Here is a 22,458-nt window from a genome sequence, read left to right on the forward strand (position 1 = left end):
AAAGGAGCCCTCATGATTTTGCCTGTACAGCCTTTGGGGCATGCACTGCAATTTTAGTCAGATTTGAGTGAAGCTGAACACAAGGAATCAATGAAGGCTTGGATTCCTTGATACACTGCCACACGGCAAACAAGTAATTAGTAGCTGATGGCAGTGGTGTAAATGCTCTGCTTCAAATAATGTATGAGAAGATATTATGGGGGGAAATATTTAAACTTGTAGTGTAATTCATTAATGTCTTTGAAGAGGATTTTTTTTTCCTAAGCAATGTGAACTAAAAATTTTAAAAAGAGATGGCAGCAGTAAGATTGCACTTGTCATGCTGAATGATCAAAATCTTCAATTCCTACAGCTTCAGTTTCTTATTGCACTTATATCCTATTGACTCAGTAACCTTTTAATATTTTCCTGTGATTTAATGAAAAATAATCACTCTTAAGGAGCTACTTGGAGTTAACAGCCTGCTTTCAATGACATTGTTTATCTTTATTACTTTCTCTTACAAGGTTATTTGGCAGTCATATGGCAAGGCAGCTAGAGATTTAAGAGTTCGTTGATAAAGAAAATTCAGGCTATAGGACTGTGATGATCTGAGAGTTCATTGTAGAAGAACTTCTTTCCTTCATGCTGGCATGATCTGAATCTTTTTGGTAGCCTCTAACAGGTGGACAAAAAGACAAAATTCAAGTATCCTAAGAGGAACAAAGGGTTGGAATGGCTTGGCAATACAGGTTTGAGCTCAGAGGAGAGGGATGGGGAGGAGAATCAGGAAACAGAAGGCAAAATTTGGGGATTGTGATAAGAACAGTTTAACAGAGCAGCAGAAAAATGAAACAAAAAAAAAGGAAAACCAATACCAAACCAATAACAATATTAATAATTAAACAATATACAAAGCAAGGGATACTCAGCACAAGTCTCTCAACATGTGGTAATCCTGATGTGCAGTTCACCTTTCTGAGCAAACTATTCTTGTAATCAGTGACCGTGAACTCATGACCATAGCCTGCACCGAATCCTCTTCCTATCCTGTCCCAGACCAAACCGCATGGTCCAGAGAGAGCTGAGAGTGTCTTGGATTGTCCTGCTCCCTGCAGGGAGAGAGAGACTTCTCCCTTACCAGCCCCCTATCTTATAACTGAGCATGACCTGATGTGGTATCGAATACCTCTTTGGCTAGTTTTGGGTCAGCTGTCCTGGCTGTGTCATCTGCCTAGTTACCTGTGGAAATTAACCCTATCTTGGCTGACCCAGCACATTGCACTATAAAAGATTACTTTAAAATATAGAAATTGATAAAGAGGGAAAGCAAGCGTCAATTTGTTCTGATTATATAGTGCCAGATTCCTTGGAATGCCTGACAAATTTGGCAGAGAGCATTAGTAGAAATTCATTAGGATTTGAAATTTTATTTGAAATAAGAAAAGTTCCCCTCTTCTGGTAGGTCAAAGGACCTTGTGTGTATGTTTAGTGTAAATAAACCTGCAACAACCTTTAACCAAGCACACTAGAAATTGCTTCCCCTTCCATGATCTTTCTGAAGGACATTTCTAAAGACTACTCAAATTGCCGCAGTAGTTTTCTACACTAAGTTGAGACACCCATTGCTCCAGGCTTAGAAATTCCCACTTCAAGAACCAAGGCAATGGAGCAGGTCTTTCTCTCAATGTGAACATTTATGCTCTTTGTTGTAACAAGGTTTGGAAACTACAGAGAACAACTGATCTTTCTACAGTCACTGCTTTCTTCTCTGTTTCTTCCAAGTGTTGCTTTTCATGCTCCTTCCTGTCTTTTTTACAATTTGTCATCTGCTTAGCTCATCTAAAGGTCTTTCCTGAACCTTACTTGTTCTAAAATCCCTGGGTTTGGGATTTATTTTGCAAAATGCTCCTCTATCCTTACACTTGATCTGACTGGCTTTTGCACACATCAGGAAGAAATCTTTGTCATATGCTTGTGCCTCAAAGCATGCACCTTTAGATCATTTAAAAATGCTTTAAACAATGTCTCTGAAGAGCTCTTCTGCAAATTATTAGCAATATTCTTGTGTTGTTTCAGTCATAAGCCAGCCCTATGTCTGGCGATGAGATACTGTGCATAGGCACAGCAAGAAAGTTCCCTGACCTGGAGATCAGAAAACCTAAATAGTCAGACACACTCAATGCATGCTATTGTAACTGGTTAAATGGGGATTAGAGACAAACCATTCAATCTGCTTCCATTTACTTCAGTAGTGAGTGGCTGCTAGACTGAGATTTCATTTTCATCTCTTTCCCCTTTTCACAATTAAATTTCTGGAACTCTTAGGAAAAGGGGAAAAAAACCCAAAAGAGTGTTCTCCAGTTCTTTGATGGAATGTTTAGCACCTTGCCACTGTTCACATGCCATAGCTGCAGTAAGGAATGTATGCTCCTTTCAGGATAAAGTGAAAGGCGGTTAATTAGTCAGTTTTGCAAGATATTCAGCCTTTTCTGGATCTGTTTTAGTGACAGTTTTTAAGACGATGGGATTCTATGTTTGTGTGAACACTTGCTTTCCCCTGTGCCTAGGACTAAGCTGTAAACCTGCTTGGAAACTCAGAACCCAAAGCTATTTATGATTTCTCATGAGACCTATCTGAAAGGTGGGTAATTGAAAGAGATCCATGTTTTCTTTTGAAGCCCTCTGTCAGTGGAAGTGTTCCAGATATGCAATAATTGATTACTTTGTAATTAATCTTCTGAGTTTTTTCCATGGTCTTATTGCCATGGAGACTACAGAACACATAGAGATTGAGCTGTCAGTGTCCAGAAGCCAATTGTCAGATGGTAGCTATATTTTTTTAAAAAAAAAGTAATTCAAAGTTGACAAGCTACAGCCCGGAGCTAGTGATCAGTGTAAGGCTAATGAGGAGGTAGGAGAAAGGAGATTCTGTCCTGTGGTAGCTCCCCAGTTTTCACTTTCTTCCTTCAGAATAAGATGAATATGAACAGAATATGTAGATGCTGTCACTGACTCCCCTTAAATGATGTTTCCTACTTCCAGCTTTCATTCAAAGATCATTTCTGTCTAGCTCTGTATAGTGTTCTCTGGTCACTAGGACATAAAACATCACAGCAAACAACAAAAGTTTCATGTAGCTATGCTCCACTGATATGTGTGTGTTTCCGAAATGTTGGTTTAGGTGAAAAAACCTGGATGATTCTCTGAAATGCAAGCTTCATCAACCATAAGCAGCTTCTGGGATCATGCCAGAAGTAAGTGGATGACTTCTGAGATTAAAGATATCTGAGGTAATCTGCTTAATTCCTCTGGCCCAAACAATCTATTAATCTATAAGCAGTCACCCAATAGTTGCCTGTGCTACAATATGACCAAGTGGTTGACAAATGATCTTTACATATGGAAGCTGTTAGCAGTGAGGTTAGCAGAGAAATCCCTCATGATGTGGGTGTGACCAGGAAGGCCCTCAGCATTCCTCCAAATAATATTATTTGGATGTCCTCATACAGACTTAGCAAACTACTCTGAAGAGAGGGACCTGTGCCACATAACCCACGTGTGTAGCTCTCAGGGACTGGACTAGAAGCTGCTGAGCACTGAGCAGTTGAAAATGCAGCCATGGTGTTTGAACACCTCTTTGACTTTACAGTGAAAGAGGCTCTTCCCTGAGGAGCAGGTGTGCTCCACAGCTCCTCCGGCTGTCCAGGCAGGCAGGAGGGACTGAGATTCAGGTCAGTATACTAGGAATCAGACCCTACTAGTTCATCCAGAGATTTTTAGCTAACTGAATGCCTCTGTTTGAAAATGAAACCCCCATAGGCAGTGCTGGAAGTCTCAGATTTGATTTGAGCTGCATGGAAAATTTTGACCTTTAAGAAGTGCTGACTTGACTGGTTGTCATGTGGCTGTTAGTGGCCTTCAGACCCTGATTGTTCAGTGAATTGTTTGGAAAAGGGCAGAGAAGTTTCTGCACATTGTCAGCTCGGTATTAACATAATTTTATTTCTGTTCTAAAGGAATGGCTTAGCAGAGAGCTCATAGAGTAGGAAAGATGCTCTTCCAAAGAACAATAAAACATAGATTTTTATGATTCTTGCAATTGAGAAACATCCAATTCCTCCCTTAAAAGCTGCTAGTGACTGGTAGTGGTAATGTAAATGTAAAGAGCATGGAAAACACTTCGAGACAATTCTGAAGTACACGTTCCATTTCTCTGCAGACTGGAAGTAAATTCAAATGTGAAATGGTATCAAACATAAGCGCTCAACAGGGAAAATGTAAACACTATCCTTAAGATATTTATAGTTGAATCAGCTATCTATACACAAGACAAATAGAAATAGCAGAGCAAGGAAAAAAGTCTAGTTCATAATATATTGAAACGAACAGTATAATTTGAAGAAAAAAAGTATATACTTACAGTATATACATTTTTTTAAAATAAAAGTTTGAGTTGAACCTGTCCAGAACACTCGAAACTCAGAACTCAGTGAATAAATCCATTAAAACTAAACTCATAATGTAAGATTCGAAGGAGAATTAAAATTAGTACATTTAGAAATGCTTAATAGGTAGTTAAACCAAATAAATTCCATAAAGACAGCTAACCTAATGGATGTGACAAAACCTTTTGATAGAATACTTTTGTTTTTCCTCATGAAAATACCCATTGTCAGTAGATTTTGTGCAGTTATTGTTTGGGATTGCTGAATTCACTGCAGATCTAACTTGTGGCTGTGAGCTGGGGTTTAAGGTTATGTTTGGTAGGAGAAAGAACACTAGAATTAGTGTAGCAGCCAAAGTTTGCATTCGAGAGTGAGTCTGTTTACAGTCTATTTAGCCAAGCATGGTCAGTATAGTTTTATTGCATTACAGAGAAAACAGAAAACCGTATTCTTCCTTTGTTCTAGAGTGCTTTGAGTTCTGTGTAATTACTAAGTATCACTGTTTTCATTTAGCTGAGGAAACTGAGTTTTGGAGAATGAAGTCCTAAAGAAGTATATCGATATTTGCATCATCATTCCCCTGATAGAATCAGTAGCTGACCTGATGGAGGCCTCTATGGAACTATATACCAAGAACTTCTCAGGCCTGTGTATCTGGAAGAACTGGATTCAATTGTTAGAAAAAAGCTGTCTTGGGACTTCATGTTGGCAAGAGTTTTGAGACAGATCTGTCTAGATCTTCTCCCTTACTGAGATCAGTCAAAAGACCAAACACTCTTTAATCTGGATGATGTATGATTTACAGTTTGCTTTGTGAATAAAGAAAACTCTTAAGTGATTAAGTCAGAACAAAGTCAAAAGCAATTTACACCACACCTGTCCTTGCCCATTTGGTCTTTAGGAACATATCTTGCTTCCACATTTGGAGTGAGGCCTGGGAGCTGTGGTCAACCCTGAGCAGTTGACTGCAGACTGAGGGAGTTCATTTTTCCTTCATCTGTGACATCTGGCTGTATGTTCCTGATTTTCTGTCACAGTGTTATGCTCCATCTGTGTGACCCGCAGGTTCCCAGAGCTGTGATGACTTTATCTCTCATGCAACTGCCATGTTTTGCAGTGTGGTGCTTGATCTGAACAGTCTCTGTTGCTCCCCAAGAAAGGGAAGAAGGTGTCTTCTCTTTGTGAAGAGTTCTGCTCTGCCCTGCCTTCAGAAAGTGGCACAGCCCATGCTGAAAATAAGCACATCGTACACATAATCCGTCTCATGCAGTAAAAAGGAAAACTGGAGAGGCCAAGGTTCCAAACAGCTATTCCTTGGGAACATTTCTGAGCAGAGTTGTAGTGCTTGTGACATCTTCTCCTAAGGATGGAGCTGGAGAAGCAAACCTGTTCAGACCCTCCTGTGGGTGCACAACTCTCCTATGGCTTGCCCTATTCTCCCTAGTCCAAGAGGGACCAGGCTTTTCATCCTCAGCTCTCCCAGAGGGATCATCTGGAGCCCCTTTGAGACTGACAGTGGGTTCTCTTCCAAGAATTTCAGGTTCTACCAGTTTCTGGGTTCTGTTCCAGGACCCTGTGGCCTTCCTGCTCTTGTGAAGTTTGGCACAGCCTCTAGACTCCTGAGATTTGGCACAAGCCCTCTGCGTTACTTGCTAAGTATTGTTTTTCTATATTTTCTCTGCTCATTTCTAAGCATGTGAGGTGCACTTGCCTGTTCTTTATAAACATCTGGGATTGTTTTGTATTATGTATCAGTGTCCTTTCTGGAGCTCAGTGTACCAGATTGTCTTCAGAAGTACGTGGTTCACAGACATCACTCAAAACACACCACTTAATTCCTCATGTTTTCCATATGTTGAGTAAGCAAAGTACAGTCTGGGAATTGTAACTCTTCATCTGACTGACTTGTGCTGTGTTGGCATATTCCTAGACTTCCTTTATTCAGCATGATCTTGATGTAGTACTGGGCCCTCCATAGGAACTGTGAAGAACCTCAGTGAATTTTTGCACTTTTCTGTCTTTTTTTTTTCTTTTTATCAATGAAAATCTCCATTTGTTATCTTTTCTTTGCCCCTCCTTTTCTGTGCCTCCTTCTGCCTAATTCTACTGTTCTCTTATTTCTTTAGGGTGTTCTGGTACAACTGTTATGAAAGAAGTGAAATCTAATAATTCTGAGTTAGAATTTTTTTTTCTGTTCCTTAAAGAAAAGCGCTGAGTTGGTGAAGTAAAAAGCTTGTTCTTGAAATAAAGGAACGGAGGACTTCTAGAAGTTGGTAAAATTAATGACAGGTCATATGCTCATCATGATCTTCAGTTTAAGTTTTTAAATGTCCTATAACAAAACTCTCAACAGCACATTGTAGGTCAGGATATGCTGAGCAGCAGCTGTGAAAATATAACGTTCTTTGCTGTTATCAGGGACAGGGAGAATAGGGAAGGGAAGTGGTAAGGGCAAAGAGAGTAATTTGTTAAAACTTGATTACTTAGCTTCTGATATTTTTTTCTCCATTATTTTCCTGAGTGGGACAACCATGACGTTGCAGATGTCTAGGTATGTTAAAACAGACCTAACCTTTAGCTGAACAAATAGTTCTTGCAAACCTTTTGTAACAAGGAAAAGAAGGTCAAGTTCTCCATGATGTATCACACAAATGTTTTTCATACAAAAACATCCTGCCATGCTGAAAATCTGATCTGCCTTTTTTGAGAGATTCAGAATTCTTAAGCATAATTCTTTCCTCACTTAGTAACATTCACCCAAAACCTCCCTCTTAGGTTCTCTCCATCTTAGCTTTAAGTGCTGTCAGCCCTTCCCCTGGCAGGAGTTACCTCTGTGTCCCAGGTATGCCTGAGGTGTGTGAACACCACTTTCCCCGAGAGCAGTTCTCTGGGTGTTAATACACACTTGTTGCCAGCCCAACCCACTTCAGTTACAGTGGTCTTTTATCAACTGCTCTGCAAGATGCTCAGCTCCTGCCTGTTCCAACCAGTGGACAAGGGCTGCACTGAACTGGCCCTAGTGACTCTAAAATGGCCCTAATGACTCTGAAATGCCTGAACCTGGCTCCAGGTGGGTCAGAGCTGGCAAAGTGCCTTGTCGAAGGAATTCACTTTCTCTAATAGCTGAACATGTAATGACTAGGTCTGCTCACTATTCATTCGTCTGAACCTTCTCAGCAGAATTTCAGGTTTACTATTGTTTTAAAGCTTAGTTTCAGTGCACAATTTCCATTCCTTAATTGTGAGCTTTTATGAATTATCCAGTAGCAGCCTGCATAGCGGTACAGAATTGACTAGGTTGGTTGGCAGCAGAAGCTACAGCACATTATTTTTAATGCCTTCATACTTCTACATTCTTGTTTTGGGGAGTTGATTTTCTCATTCTTCAGCTGCTGGTGCCTAATAATATCTCTGGAGTTTCTCCCAGACACACCACAGAACTTTAGAAAGGGCATGCTAGAGTATTTCAGATCACCTCTTTAGTGACCTTCTGCTTCCTCCTCATTACTCAGTGCACTGTGAAGTCTATTCCTTTCCAAAACCAGAAGAGGGATATAGAAAAAGAAAAGTAATTAGCTGTGAGGCAGAGGGCATAAAAGACGACATTCTTCAAGATAGATACACCGCTCCTCTTACAGCTAAAATGGTAATATTTCCATAGAAACACGTCTTCTTACATACCTGAAGTTCAGGTCTTTCATAAGAAAAGAGACAACATAAAGCCAAGAAATTAAAATCTATGTGATGGTGCACAGGCAACAAGAGGTAAGAATGAAAGATGACGAAGAGAACTTAACTTTAATCCAGCCTCACTTCGGATTGGCTGAATTTGAACCCTTCGGAAGGTAACGCTTCGTGTCCCTCACCAGTGATCTTTCACCACCTTTTCTGAAGGAATGAGTCTTCTGTAAAGGAAAATAAGGTGTTTCTTTGGAGTTTTGTTTATTTAAAATTTGAAATATTTTGAGAGATTGGATAAATGCTGCTTATGCTTACTACTTTTCTAGTAATAAGCATAGTTTATAGTCTCTTATAAGTAGTCAGCTGACAGGTGGTGTTGCAGCAGGAGCCCAAGGTGACATTCAGGGCAGTTCAGGAGGTGTTGGCCACACCAGAACTCTGGGCAGAGGGGGGAGTCTCAAGCACTGGCACCTGTATTCTCCTGAAGCTGCAAGGGCAAATTTGAGGGCCGATGCCACATTAGTGGAGAAAAGTCTCTATTGGAAAGTGCAAGTGTAAAGACAGCTCTGAAACCTAATTGTGATTCAGCAAATATTCATACTGGTTACAGTAACATGAAAATTTTCAGATTTAATCAGCAGACCTTAGTTCAAAGCCTGTTCCTTCTAAAACTTGGAAGATTTTAGCTTCAGAGTAAGGACAGTCCTTTTTTAATTGCAGAAGTCTAGTTAAAGAGGACATGATGACATTTGTAGGAGATAGGTATAAATTACTTTGGAACACAAAGCTTCATTTAAAAAATACACAATTTTTAACGTTTGATGCGACTCTGTATGATTTTCACACTGCCGTCTTACAGGACAGTAGTGCTAGAATGGAATGATTAAGGAGAGAGGCTTGTTTGAGTGACTCTTCATGTTCCTTCAACACTATTGAGTTACTGGACTTTGTCATAAAAGTTGACTTGTTTTACATTGAAACAGCCAGCTTATTAATGAGAGAAAAAAAATAGCATAAAGTTGTCCTGATGTAGTACCTAGGAGAAACATCAGGACCACTGGCTATAAACCTACTTAATGTTCTCAGTGGTCATATTTTCATTTTACCAGAGGGCCTCAGGCATTTCAAATATATTCAAATATTGCGCCTTAGGTTTATGCTGTTATTCAATAATCCGCTTATTATAGGAGAGACATAATGTCAAACTTCCATCTAATGCTAATGACTCAATACAAGAATGGCAGTTTTTAAGCATCTAGTCCTCCACCCCGAGGCAGTGACTTTAACAGTCACAAGAGGAAGACAAGTGGTATGGTGTGATTCAATCATGTGGCTGCCTCTTGTGATTCAGTGGCCAAAAAATGCTCAGAGTGACAGCTGGACAAAGCGAGAGGCTCTTGTGTGAAGGACTCCATGGCCAGATTCCCTGTGAATTCTGCCGACTGTCACTGGGCCTGTACAAAAAAGGCCCTAATGGCCATTGTTCCTGATCATTCCTGGTATTTTCATTTTGAAAGGAAAGTTGTTGTGAATGGATGATTGAAATGCCAACAGAAATTTGCAAGTCACTGTGATGAGTTCCTGCTGTTGCAAAAAACAAAGACTGTGGTTAGTCCACAGTTCTGAGCCTTTTTCTGAATCTTTCAGCCGCACTGTAGATGAAGCTTCTCTAACAGGCTTTCTCCTGTACTTCTCAGTGTATTTTCTAGGCATACAACAAGGATATTAACTTTGCAAAATCGGAAAATGAGTGCAAGTGATTTTGAGATGTGTTCAGTTATACCACAGCCACTCTTTGTCAAGATATCTGCAATGCAGATGCAGCAGAAAAAGGGGAGAAAGGGAATGTGATGTTCAGGAAGGGGTGGCCTGCTTTGAAGGCTTGTAAAGGCAGTTCACAAATGAATGGAAATATTGTAGCAGGAATATCTCTGTTTTAGCCTTTGAAATGTATGGGTTTGTTTATTTTTGAAGTGCTTTCTATAGCCTTCTCAGTAATGGCATGGTAGTCAGTATATGTCTGTTCTTTCTGCGCTACCTTCTCCTGTGCTTCGTAAGACATATAAGATATATACCCCTATCTGGTTTCATCCAGCACTCTACTTAATCACCACAACTGTAAGCTCATTATCAGCATTTATGGGTGTGCAGCTCGACATAAGACAATCTTTTCAAAACAGATGATGAAGATGCACAATTACTATTTCAGGCTTCTATAGACAGTAGGATCCACACATGACTTCTGAGGGAGATAGATCTTGGTTTGGTGGTTTTATTTTTTTGCCAAAGGTGGTCAGCTGAGGCAAACGTGAGGTGACCTCTTCCTCCAGTAGCCTTTGCAGAGACCTGTAAGCAGTTACTGCAGCCCTGGACAAGGCCTCTGTCCTGCTCCTAACCTATCTCTGAAGTCCAAGGAAAGAATAACTAAGAAAGGGAGGGGAGAAGGATGGTTTCTAGATGCAGAGAAGTGAACAGACTCTCCTAGAAGACCCCGGGCCCTGCTCTGCCTCCCCTGACCCTGCTGTCACCTCCAGCCTGCAGAGGAGATGCTGCGGAGGTTGGTGCTGCGCGGGCAGCAGCCTCCATCTCTCCCAGCCAGCGCTTCCCAGGGCAGCTGAGCTCTGCACCTGGACCCCTGCCCGATTTCCCTCCTTCTCCCTTAGAGGCCTAATGATGGCCAAAGTATTTACCAGCAATTTACTTATTACTCTTCCATCCACCTGCTCTTTAGCTAATTGTTACATTAGTAGGCTCGGCACTGACTTCATAGGGTCAGCAAGTTGTGTAGCCAGCTTTGGCTGGGTACGAGAGAGGAAAAGGGGTAGCTTTAATCCACAATTCATTAGCACATATTCATTCTCACTCTCATTTACAAAACCCTTTGTTGCTCGTTTTCAGTCACCTACCAACGCAGAAATTAAAGCTCTAAGAGAGGATCTTGAATAGGCGTGAGGCAGAGGATTTATTGTTGTCCTGATCATGTTCCTGGCAGAGAAGCACAAAATGATAGAGGAAGAGTGCATTGAGAGGACACCAGCCTCGTGCTGTGACCACACTGTAGATAAGAGTCCTGTTCCCTGCTTGACTTGGGAACTCATTTCTACATCTTCCATTTTTCTTCCATTCAGTGTTCATGACCATGTGCTGAGATCAGAGAAATCATCAGGCAAAAAAAGAAACTCATTTAAAAAAGAAAAAAATAAATTAACCAGTTTCTACCAGGTCAGCTGTGCAATTGTGGGTGCAGGGAAAGGAGGAGTAAGTATAGAGGTAGGACAACTGTTTCCAGAAAGAGTTTGAATTGCTGCTGCCTTAAATTGTGTGACATTGACCTGGTTTATTCTGTTGCACATCATATTCATGCTTGAAATGAAATTTCTGTGCTCTGATTTTAGATTTGTGAGTGGAATTTAGGCTTTGGCTTCAGTGAGTGGTCATAGCCAGGACTCAGGTTTAACAATGGCATCAGGATAGCTTTGAGCATAGGCCTCACTTCTCTCATTTGTGCAGTGTAAAAATATTCTTACCCTAATCTTCAGCATATTTTTCTCTTTCAGTTTTGCTAGCACTTCAGCAAGTCCTTAGGCATTTTACTGAGGAAAACTTAGTTTTCAAAGCTGTTATTGTACACTAGAGAACCTGCAGTTGTATGCCAAGAGGGCAGCATAACTATCAGTAGTTTCAACGTTATCATAGAATCAAGAAATACTTCAGGCCGAATGACACCTCTGGAGCTCATCTAAGCCAGTCCAGCTCTTTGATCAAAGAAGGGCCATCACCAAAGACAGATCTGGTAGTTGAACTGTTTTCTTTTCAGTTACTTGCTATTTATCTGTTACATATTTGAGTATAATTTTACAAGTCTAAGCCTACTTTAAAGAAGTGAAATTAAAGCTCAGTTTTCAGTCCCCATGCTGCCCCAGTAATATCATACACTCCTGTTCTAAGAACCATATGCCACAGAGAAAAAATGACCAGAGGGAACCCCTGATAACCAAGTTCTGTACAGATGAACCTTCTCTGTAAAATGCTGAGAGTTTGGGTGTTTCTCCTTGGATTATTTCTTCAGCAGTTCTGCTTTGCTTTCTGCTGCACTGCATCTGCATCCTGTGGGACACTGCAAATCACCAGCCTGATCGGAAGTTAAAAGTGACTGGGAGTTTTTAAAAACACTTTTGATGAAAAATGTCCATTCGTATAAAAGAACTCCTTCTACAAGAAGACAGTGGTTTCAGTGAAATTTTAATTGGAAGGAGCCTGAGACTGATCTAAAGAGGAAGTAGCTGGCAACACAGCATAACCTACTCCCTGCCACAAACCAGCATGGGCCCAGTGCCCCGTCTCCAATTTCTGCTGAATTGTCTGATTCTGGGAGGGGAAGGATAGAAAACTGAGTCCTTGCTGTCCTAATGGAACATTCTGTTTGATAAGAAGTAACCCTCAAATCTGGTCAGTTTTGAAAGAGCTTTGGCTTTTTTCTTTTGCATTTGGGATATGAGAAGAAAAAGCAGTAATTTTTTCTCCGGACATAATGTTATTTTTATTATAGACAGCTTGCTTTTGCTGTTTAAATGAAAAACTTTAAAGATCAAATAATTATTCTGATACAGGATGGCAGCTTTTGCTACTTCTCAGTTCCATGGGAAAATGTTAAGAGTTTCCCCTCGCCTAAGCATGTGAGTGCCAGGCATAAACTTCACAGTACTAGTAAGATTTTTTTTTGTTTTTTTTTTTCTTCAGTCTTTGCCAATAGATGTATTTCCTGTTCAAATTTGTGTTGCGGATTATTTCAGTGTATTCTTATTTAGAAATCTCGTTTCTCACTGGCTGTGTTTCGCCTCTTCATTGTCCTTTATCATCTATCTCACAATACAAGGAACTTCCTGAAACATCTTAATCTGTATATTAACACATACCTTCCTGTGTATTAACACATAAGTTCTGAATACTAGCTAGTGACAAATTGAATCTTATGCTAAGGACTTCTGTATTTGCATTCATGGGATTTTTTTTTTCTGGAACTGGAGGTACAAAGGCATATAGGATTGATGTATAGGGTAGAATTTATCCTCCTGAATCCCTTTATCAAAGAAACCAGTAGTTTTTTATTGACAGTCTTGCATTAGAGTATACCAAAAAACACTCAAGAAAAAACACGGTAAAAGTGTTGACTTTTCTAAGAAGTCTCCAACAGGGATTTCTTAATTACCTTATTTTCTGCAGAAAAGTAGGTCTTGACACTGATGCTATTGAAACACCATGGCAGCTGATCTGTCCCTGTGGATTTGTGTCAGGATCACAGGGATGAAGGAAGCTGGTTCCTGTCACTATCTTTATTGCCAAGGAGTTAGTTTGTCATGTTTCTGTGGGCTTTTGCTGGTTCTGCAGGGCAACTCAATGAATAGCAAAGTGTATGTGAAAGTTTCTGAGTTTGAAAGTATATCCATTTATTTCTCTTAAATGCCTTAGCTGCCTTAGGGCACTAAGAAACCACTTACACGCCAATGCCCGACAAAAATAATCATGATGCACAGAAAGAGGAAGGCCGTGAACTGATGCTAAAAAAAAGAGAATAACATTGCAGTTCTGGCTCATGTGCTCACAGCCATGTGCATTATGCAGTGATACTGTGAAGAATGACAAAATGCTGCTCGTTGGTGAAAACGTAATGTACTGTACACTTATATTTCAGCAAGAAAGAAGAAAGAAATTTTCTATAATAGTTTATTATCTGAAGCCTTTCTGCTGCACCAAGTATGGTATGCTAATGTAGTGGGAGTAGGTATTTGCCTGGCATGATATTTGGTCTGTTGTTGAATGAAGTACTATAGTATTTTTGTAAGAAAGAGTTGGAGGTATTTCGATGTCTTTTTGATTATTTAAGGTCAACACTAACAGCATATTTCCATCAATGACACAAGGACATATGCCTCACTTCAATAATCAGCAGTTGTTCTGTGCATTTCAGAGTTCTTTCAAACAGCCAGGGAGGAAAGTAACCAGTGCACCTACCCAGCATGAATTAAATATGCCAACAGGTGAACTGAACTCATACTTCAATTTTATGTAAGTTTTATGCAAATATTCGGTTTGCTTTTGAATAAAACATGAGCAGTTACTCTTGTAATGGGTAGCAGCACTTCATGGCACACCTTCGACAGTATTTATTATAATAATGATTAGTTGCCTGAGATCTGTCAGGGGTGTTGACAGCACTTCCACCAGTTTTCGAAGGTGAGCAACTGACTGCGGGAGCAGAAGGTCAGCCAGTCTCCCTCTGGGAAATGTGTCCTGCTACTTAGAGCAGCCACAGGAGGACTGTACCTTGAATTTGAAATCCTAATTCGACATGGCATTCTTGAGTCTTGTTGAGCAGAGCTAAATAAGAGTTCAAGTGCCATTGTTGTGGTATATTACTGCCTTGATTAGGAGGCCTGTACTTAACTCCTTTTTTTGTAGGGGTTCACAGGAGTAATGTGCAAATATGTCTCTGACGTTTAGAGATGTGACAGCAGGATCAAAGTTGTCTTGGTATTTTCTCAGGGCTTACTCACAGAGGATTTTGATATATCCTAGGTAATCTGGTTACTTCAGGAAGCTGAAACAGGAACTTCCAGGGCAGAACAACATGTTGTATTTAGTTTAAGACTTCCAGGCACCAAATAATTAGTGTAATTTCTCAAGAGAGAGTTGTTACCCAAACAAAGATTTAGACAGACCCTGATTTGGCAATTTGGCAGTTGACTTAGGGGTGGTGAAACTACTTTCCTGATCTCATCAGAATCCTTCTCATGCCTCAAACATATCCTTAAATTGTATGTAATCTAATATATTATCAGGACTAATTAATATACTAGTAGTCCTAAAATTAGCAGCTTGGTCATGAGGGTAAGTAGGAAAGAACTTCCCTTCACGGGTAAATCTCCTTAGAAAAGGAAGCAAAGTTGATGTGGAATAGGCTAATTCTGGCAACTATTTACTCAAGGACAACTTCTATTCACAATCTAGATGTATAGCATGCAACTCCCATTTTAGGGCTAGCAACTTTTGTAGATCATTAATGCACAAAACATTCTTTCTGTCTGGTGCTCTTGAAAGTATGCCTCCACAGCACCCATCCACCACAAAACTAGTAAAATATCATTATTTCTTGTGTTAGGTCAGGATAATCATGGCATGGAGTGCAAACCCCACAGTGATTCTTGATTTTTGTGAGGTTATAAATCAGATAATGCAGATCGATACAGAAGAGGACTGGGTTGATGATATGAATTGGAAGAATGTCAAGTGGTGAATGTATGGTAGACACATCCTATAGGAATGGATATTATAGCAGAATGTTGCTGAAGGATAGCACATATTCAGCAACTCTGATTCAGTGGTCAGTATGTTTTATTTTACTTCACTTTCACCATGATGAAAATTTACCTGGGGAACATGTAAGAGACCATCTCAAGTTGTTAAAGGTTAAATACTTCAGCTTGCTGAAAAAAAAGAAAGAAGAAAAAACATCAACCAGGTGTCCTGAGCAATGTCAGCCACTGTTTTCAGTTCATGATAAGAAGCCGTATAAGTAAGATCACCAATTCCTTTTGTCTTCCCCAGCCAAAAAAATCAGGCAGCTTTTGTATGACTAGTTTCCTGTTAAAGACAATTGAAAGCCCAAAATGAAGCTGAATCTTGTGCCTTTGGGATTCCTTTTCTGATGCTTTACAACTATACATTTTGATATCTGTTCATGTTATCATAACAAGAATTGTGTTTCGGGAATTAACTGTTTACCTGTATGGTTTTCTGAAAACCCCTATAGCTATAAAAATCATAGTATTAGACTGGAGAAACCCCCAAATAACTTCTGATACAGAACATAGCCAATCGATCCTAGCACTTGAAGGAAGAAGCATGGCCACAGATCATTATTTTCCTGTGAGGCAGAAGAGATCTACCCCTTCTGAAAATAGCAGCAAAGTCAGTAACTCCTAAATAGCAGAGGGAGGTTGCTATCAGCTTTTAAAACATGCACATAAAGCTAAATTCCAGTGACTGGAAAATAGCATCTCTACTTAGGTGGTTATTCTTAAACAAAATATTCTAAGCATGTGAGAGCTGTTTGTCAGAAGCTTCTGCAGTGAACCTACATGCACTGGTGTTCTAGACGTCTTCATCTGAGCTATTGAACACCTCACACCAACTTCGTTATGCAGGTTTATAATGTATGACTAGTTTGCTAAGAAGAAGTTCACTGTTGTTTCTTCACCCTCTAGGATGGCCTTGATGATGAATCCTGGTTCTTTCACATGTACCCCTGCATTTTTGGTCTTTTTTGAACATGACAACTTTCAGTTTTATTCACCATATTCCAGGACATTTGCAGAGTAATTCCAAATCCTTAAGAAACCTGTCCGGAGCTGTCTTGAGGCTCAGCGTTTCACTTTCTTCATCAACATTCCCTGGAAGTTATCTATGTAGAAGAAAACAAGAGCTTCAATTCTCGTCCTGTTTGAAACCTATGAGACTTGGCCCAGCTGGAAGACGTCCTTCAGCATCATACTGTCTTCTGTTTTGTGAACCGTTACCTTATCTAGTCTAACTGGAATCCTCACTACCAATTGTTGTGTAGAAGCTTGGCAGCAAGAGAAACTTTTTCAAATGCAAATATTCTATGCCATTATGTGAGCTGTGCTTCTGTCTCAGTAGTACTAGCAGGCATGTAAGTTCCTGTTTGTCTTTTATTTGTGTTCCTTAGGTTTTGTTTAAGCCCTACCAAAGAGAAATCACAGCAAATGGCTTTTTCAAAAGGGTTAATCATGAATTCAACTACGCCTATATGTGTCTGTCACTGAGATGAATTAGAAGCAGAAAAGAAGAGTCTTTTTTTAGATAGGAGAATAAATCCAAATTGCTGGCAGCAAAATATTTTCCTTATTAATTGAAATTTTATTTAAAAATATTATAGTCTCTTCAGAAATCTTAAGCATCAGAGGTAACCATGCTACCAAAGAAAGGAAGGGCGGGTTTGCCACTCGTGCCAAAGAAGTCTTTGCTGAATAGTGTTTTAGAGAACTGTTTGAGGGAAGATCGTACTGCTTTAAAGGCAAAATGGTGCAGGCCTGTAACTTAAATGAAACTTAAATTCTTGGTATTTTGAAGAGTGGACTTATCAGTTTTTCCAGTCATCTGCAAGCTTTTCTGTGTGCTAGAATACACTGTCTAATCAAGCAAGACTGATTTTTCCCAACCTCCTGACAAGGCGGGAGGGTGTCCTTCTTGATGGGCCTGAGCATTTCTTCCTCCTCTCGCCAGGACAGTGAGAGACTGTGGCCTCTCTCCATTTTGCAGCATTGGATGCCAGCGAGGGGGAGCAGCTCGTTGTTTTGCTGCAAGAAGCAAACATGGCCACGGAGACACAGTGAAGCAGAACAGTCTGTCATGATGCTCGAGGTGACATTGCTTATGTGACCTCCTGTCTCCACCAGTTCTGCCTGGCCAGCATCGTGCGGTGGCAAAGAGGAGAGAGGCTCCCTATTCCTGTTCCTTGTACCTGTACCTCCTGGCACCAGCTCCCAGGTCAGGGAAGTATTATCCAGCCACAGGCAGTCCATGCCAACTGGTCCCACTATACTCCTACTTGCAGATGACCTCTGCACAGGTTTGGGATTGTGGAGGAGATACAAAGTCATGGGTGCATGTTGGAAGTGACCAAACTAGAACAGCAGGGAAAAGTAGAAGGTGAAAACAAGAAATAATATTTTACTTTTTCTCCTGATGGTAGGGCAGAATGCTTGTGGTGACATCACCCAGTAGTGGAGGCCTGTGTAACCAAGTAGTGGATGGTGATGACAGCAAGTGAAGGACTGTGACCTTATGTCCCTTGCTGCTTATCTTGGGGCGTCAGCAGAGCCTGGCCCAGCCTGGCTTGTGCTTGGACTCCTGCCGAGCAGCTTGCGAGGTCTGGAGGTCTGAGCGAGGCTTCTCGCGGTGCTGGGTGGTGCTTTGGGGGCTGCTGGCAGCAGCTCTCGGTGCCCATTCTGGAGCCATCCCTTGTGTTTCCCCGGCCCTGCCTGGTTCAGGCAGCTGGGAACTGCAGACATGCTCGCAGCAGCAGAGGTGAGCTGTGTGGGGAAACGTCCCCCCGGGGTGGCCATGGGCGGGTGATGGGACCTGAGGAGTTGGAAGTGTGTCCTTCCTGAGGGACCTGGGCATTTCTCTCTCTCCTCCCAGGATAGCAAATGACCATGGCCTCTCTCCCTTTTGCAGCATGTGACACCAGTGAAGGGGAGCAGCTCCTACTCCTCGACTCTCCCCAACCCACTACAGGAAGCAAGCATGGCCACAGAGGCAGAGTGGAGCTGCCCCATCTGCCACAATGCTGAAGATGACGTTGCTTATGTGACCCCCTGTATGCACCAGTTCTGCCTGGGCTGCATTTTGCGGTGGGCAAAGAGGAGATCATTGTGCCCCCTTTGCAGGAAGACTGCCAAGACAATAATTTACTCCGTGTGGTCAGAGGAAGACTTCTTGGAGATGGATGTTCCACAACACTCAGAACCATTGATTGACAGCCATGAGGACGAGCAGGGGGCTGTGGAGCCAGTGCCCAGGACGTATGTGGCTGGCTTGCAGCCCCAGGTCTGGGCTGACCTCTTCCGGGACTCCTGGGAGATCCTGGAGCCCCTGGTGTCCTGGGTGAACGAGATGCTGCAGGGGCCTTTCTGGTGGGAGGTGGCTGTGGCACAGGGCACCATCATAGCCAATCTGTGCCGCTACGGGCTGGACGAGGAGGCCTTGGTGCGGGAGCTGCAGCCCTTCCTGCAACACCAGACAGAGGCAGTCGTGCGCCAGCTCATCGACGTCGCTGCAGAGCGGTGCAGCAAGCAGATCCTGCAGCAGCTGGAGCTCCTGGAGCCCCGTGCTGCCCAGGAGCAGCAGGACGGCCACACGGCCACCCCTGGCCCCACCGCCTCCCCGGGGGGGCCTCCTGTCCCCAGCCCCAGAGCACAGGAGGAGCCGCATGAGGAGCTGGGGCAGGCGGTGGCAGGTCCCTCCACGGCTGGCCAGGGCAGGGACCGCTCAGCTGGGGGGCCCCGGCGCCCCCCGAAGAGGAGGGCCAGCGGCTCCCAGGCCTCTTCAGCCCACAAGAGGCGACGCCGCCGGCAGCACTAGGGTGGCCCAGACACGGGTAAAACCAGGGCCGGGCCAGCAGCTGGGGCACATGCTGGTCCCCAAGGGAGACACTTGTTAGTAACGTTGTTATGAAAGAAGAAAATAAAACTATGAAAACTGCAGGAAAAATCTGAGTCTCTCATTCCAGGCAGCGCAGCTGGCATTGCTATTGCTGCCACCTGTGATGTTTTCTCCTCTTTCTCCTGGTGCTGTGCACACCTTCCCCCTCATGACTGCTGCATACTGGTGGGCCTGTCTGGTGGGAGAGGGCACGGCCCTCAACAATTGGATTGTTGCATGCCATTTAAATAAAAAACAAACCAACAAACAAAGAAACAAGCCCTCCAGGTCCTTACAGAGAGGTATAACCAGTTGTTACAATACATATAAACTTTTCACGACTCCCTTTGTGGGTCCCACACTTGGAATTTATGCTGACTGAGGTGTAACCGCAGTACAAATTCTAGTCTGTTTTTTTGCATATGGAGAACACCAACCTCTTGCTAATCATGAAAGGTCTAATTACTAAGTGTGTATTAGATGGCAGCATCTAAACCCCATTATTTTCTAAAGAATAAAAAAATTCAATATGGGACAATGGAAAATGCATTATACTGCTACTAAAAGCATGTAATAGTTTTAATGGAACAAGTACTAAGAAGTTGTATAATTTTATTTAGATTTTGAGTTTTGCAGCTGCATGTGCAGATAGACAGTTGTGTAGCCCTATTTGCTCTCACAACACCCTTTCTAAGGATATTACTATCTTAGCATGGTTAATTACAATTTTTATAACAAATAACATGTACTCTGACAAAATTATGATTTAAGGTTACTATTTTTAAATCTTGCTTCTAGATAAAATGTATTATGATATTGCACAATCAATACAGAAAGCTGGATTAACTGAAACCTGTTTGTTCTCTTCTGGGTTTTTGAGGGGTTTGTTTTGTTGTTGCTGGTTTTGTTGCTTTTAGTAAGAATCTAAAAAACCTCCAAATCTTCAAGAATGTCCTTATGTTGAGTGACTTGGGTATAATATTCAAGCAATAAAATCTGATTGTGAGGCATTGATTTTCATCTTCATTTCATCCAAGGGGAATTAATCACATTGCAATTAAAATGGATTTCTTTCACTGAACAGAAACATTGGAATTCAAATATATCTTTATGTTGTGATTTTCAGCCCAAAGGGTTGTAAAACACTTTATATCTGCTAAATTAGAGAAAATTCAGTGACTTTTGAAGTGGAAGGCAGCAATTTTAGTCAAAACAACCACATAACACCTTATAATTTGAAAGTGTTTTAATTAAACTTAAGACCAGAATTCAATTATGTGAATTAAAGTCTTGAAAATTAAAAAAAAAACCCATACAAACCAACCAAAGAACGAAACATTAAAAAATCATACATTTTTAAACAAAGATGAAACTTGATTTTTTTTTTGTTCTGTTTTGAAGGCTTTTTCATAACTTGGCTCTTTTTTATACCATGGTGGCTTGGGGGTGGAAAATTTCTTCTGTTGTTTGCGTGAATAAAAAGAAGCCAGGACAAGCACAACTCCCACTTTTTTTTTTTTTTTTAAATTAGGATTTACCTGGAAAAATGAAATTGAAGAATTGTACTTAATATGACACATATTTAGTCTCTTAATAACTACTAAGATGTATGTTTCTACCGGAAAGTTCAGAGCATTTCAGACAGCAGCAGGTTATTTTACAGAATCATTCACATTATCATATGGCTTCAATTTTATTAAGAAGCTGGTTATTGGAGACTGATCAAGCTCCTACAGTGCTCTTGTGTGGCAGAGCACATGTAGAGCAGAAACTTTACCTGGACAAAGAGAAAAGCTCCTTGCTTGCCAAGGTGGGGACTCAGGTGGCCACTTGGGAAGGGAGGTCAACAGAAGATGCAACAGAATGCGAGACAGGAGGAATGTCACTGTCTGCCACTCACTTTTCAGAAATTGTGCACAGGGGTCTGCCATCCCTGGCATAAATGTCACTGGGGCATTTTCCAGCGCTGTTGGGTAAAACCTGACTTAGCAAAACTCTGCGGGATTTGAGGAGGTGAGAATTTCACCTATAATGATGTGTTGTCTGTTTCCTTCCTGAGGCTGAACTTTCACAGAGGGTTCAACAGCTCTTTCCCTTCTGCAGTTACATAGTGGGGAGGGAGTTGCTGATCTCTTCCTGGGATCCTGTGATAGGACGCATAGAAATAGTTCAAAACTGCTCCAGGGGAGGTCTAGACTTGACATTGGGAAGTATTTATTTACCGAAGGGATGGTTGAAAGACTGGAACAGGCTTCCTAGAGAGGTGCCCACTGCCTGTCAGTGACCAAGAGGCATTTGGACAATCCCCTTAATGACATGCTTTAATTTTTGGTCAGCCCTGAAGGGGTCAGACAGTTGGACAAGATGATCAATGCAAGTTCCTTCCAACTGAAATGATTCTATTCTACTCTATTCTATTCTATTCTATTCTATTCTATTCTATTCTATTCTATTCTATTCTATTCTATTCTATTCTATTCTATTCTATTCTATTCTGTTCTGTTCTGTTCTGTTCTGTTCTGTTCTGTTCTAGGCTAGGCTAGGCTAGGCTAGGCTAGGCTAGGCTAGGCTAGGTTACCCTATCCTATCCTATCCTATCCTATCCTATCCTATCCTATCCTACTCTAATTTTCCCCCCGAATCTGTGGTGAATGAAAAACCCTATTTGCCTAGAATTCATAAATTTGATAATACACTCAGAGACATAACTGTGAAAGACCATGTCACAACACAGTCGTTCTGCAGTTAACTTTTTTGAAGAAGTTGTATTAAGTAGTTTCCCTCTAAGTCAGAAACTTTTTGAACTATTTGTATTCAGGGAGGTGTAAAGTTTGAGAGATGCACACAAATAAAGAAGGCTGTGAATGTAGGAAGTCACAAAATCATAAAAACGGTGAGAGAGTACTTATGATTTGCACACAGTTGTACACAAAAACATGAGGTTTGAGTAGCCAGAGACACATAGCCTTCATCTTGGAGATGGGTTTCAGTGCCATTAAACAAGAAGTACAATACGATTATTTTCAATGATGGCATCAAGTTGGAATCTTAACCTTCAATAGGACGCGGGATTAAAACTACTAAACAGATTCTTAGTTGATCCTATACGTATATATATAAAAATATT

The sequence above is a fragment of the Caloenas nicobarica genome, chromosome Z, assembly GCF_036013445.1.
Source record: "Caloenas nicobarica isolate bCalNic1 chromosome Z, bCalNic1.hap1, whole genome shotgun sequence".
In the NCBI taxonomy this organism is placed as follows: Eukaryota; Metazoa; Chordata; class Aves; order Columbiformes; family Columbidae; genus Caloenas; species Caloenas nicobarica.